This window comes from Glycine soja, chromosome 3, assembly GCF_004193775.1.
Source record: "Glycine soja cultivar W05 chromosome 3, ASM419377v2, whole genome shotgun sequence".
NCBI lineage: Eukaryota > Viridiplantae > Streptophyta > Magnoliopsida > Fabales > Fabaceae > Glycine > Glycine soja.
In genome coordinates this window covers 14985437-14987644 of record NC_041004.1, presented here as the reverse complement: position 1 = coordinate 14987644, position 2208 = coordinate 14985437, and the positions used below count along the sequence as shown (strand labels likewise).

General features: G+C 41.2%; 1 non-coding gene across 1 annotated transcript; it reads right to left on the bottom strand.

The window, feature by feature from the left end:
• Window positions 1-425: 425 nt before the first annotated feature.
• Window positions 426-532, bottom strand: LOC114407977. Its single transcript, XR_003665780.1, has one exon. It is a non-coding gene; the product is annotated as a small nucleolar RNA R71 (small nucleolar RNA).
• Window positions 533-2208: the final 1676 nt, after the last annotated feature.

Genomic DNA, 2208 nt, shown 5'->3' with positions numbered 1-2208 from the left:
TGTGCATTTTGAGCATTCTGAGCATTCTGTTGAGGGTGATTTTGAATATTCTGATTTTGAGCATTCCACTACTAATTTTCATACTGAGAACATCGCTCAACCTCCACCTCGTGAGAGGACTCTTAGGGAGATGGTTGCACCTGATTTCACTTATGAAAGCTTGTGTATTCAATATCCTGATGAGGGTGTTTCATGGTCTTGCAGGTGAAGATCCTCATAAGCATCTTAAGGAGTTCCATATTGTTTGTTCCACCATGAAGCCTCCTGATGTCCAAGAAGATCATATCTTTCTAAAGGCTTTTCCTCATTCTCTAGATGGAGTGGCAAATGATTGGCTATACTACCTTGCTCCCAGGTCCATTTTCAGCTGGGATGACCTTAAGATGGTGTTCTTGGAGAAATTCTTCCCTGCATCTAGGACCACTACCATCAGAAAAGACATTTCAGGCATCAGGCAACTTAGTGGAGAAAGCTTGTATGAGTATTGGGAAAGATTCAAGAAATTGTGTGCAAGCTGTCCTCACCACCAGATTTCTAAGCAACTCATTCTTCAATATTTCTATGAGGGACTTAGCAACATGGAGAGGAGTATGATTGATGCTGCCAGTGGTGGAGCTCTTAGTGATATGACCCCTGCTGAAGCTAGGAATTTGATTGAGAAGATGGCTTCCAACTCCCAACAATTCAATGCAAGAAATAATGCTATTGTTCTTAGAGGAGTCCATGAGGTGGCCACAGATTCATCTTCATCTACTGAAAATAAAAAGCTTGAAGGAAAACTTGATGCCTTGGTCAACCTAGTAACTCGGCTTTCCATGAATCAGAAATCTACACCTGTTGCAAGAGTCTGTGGTCTATGTTCTTCTGCAGATCACCATACAGATCTCTGTCCTTCTTTGCAGCAATCTGGAGTCAATGAGCAACCTGAAGCTTATGCTGCAAACATTTATAATAGACCTCCTCAACAACAAAACCAACAACAACAGAATAATTATGACCTTTCAAGCAATAGATACAATCCAGGTTGGAGGAATCATCCAAATCTGAGATGGACAATTCCTCAACAACAACAACAGTCTGTCCCTCCTTTTCAGAATGTTGTTGGTCCAAGCAAGCCATATGTTCCTCCTCCAATACAACAGCAGCAGTCACAACAAAGACAACAAGAAACTGAGGCTCCTCTTCAACCTTCCTTAGAAAGTGAGGCAAATGACCATCCAGAATATGCAATTTCAACAAGAGACAAGAGCCTTCATTCAGAGTTTGACAAATCAAATGGGGCAGATGGCTACTCAGATGAACCAAGCTCAGTCCTAAAATTCTGACAAATTGCCTTCACAAACTGTACAGAATCCGAAAAATGTGGGTGCCATCACTTTGAGGTCTAGCAAACAAATTCAAGTGCCTCCACCAGTGGCAGCACCTACACCTGAAAAAGAGGATGAGATAGTAGAACAAAAGAGAAAGCTTCCTAACAAAAATTTTCATGCAGGTGGACCTTCTTCTAGTGATTTCGACTTACAGCAGCCTTATATCCCTCTTCCATTCCCACCTAGAGCAATTCCAAACAAAAAGATGGAAGAAGCGGAAAAGGAGATCTTGGAGACCTTCAGAAAAGTATAGGTGAACATACCTCTGCTAGATGCCATTAAGTAGATTCCAAGATATGCCAAGTTTCTGAAGGAGCTGCACACCCACAAAAGGAAGCTCAAAGGAAATGAAAGGATTAGCATGGGCAGAAATGTGTCAGCATTGATAGGTAAATCTGTTCCTCACATTCCTGAGAAATGTAAGGACCCAGGTACTTTCTGTATACCTTGCATTATTGGGAACAGTAAATTTGAGAATGCCATGCTAGATCTAGGAGCATCAGTTAGTGTCATGCCTCTGTCCATTCTCAATTCTTTATTCCTTGGACCTCCGCAATCTACAAATGTGGTGATTCATTTGGCAAATAGAAGTGTTGCTTACCCCACAGGTTTCATAGAGGATGTGCTGGTTCGGGTTGGTGAACCTATTTTTCCTGTTGATTTTTATGTTGTTAATATGGAAGAGGGATTTTCCCATGGTTCAGTTCCAATTATTTTAGGCAGGCCATTTATGAAAACAGCCTGAACCAAGATAGATGTTTATGCTGGCACATTGTCTATGGAATTTGGTGATATTGTTGTTCATTTTAACATTCTTGATGCCATGAAACATCCATCT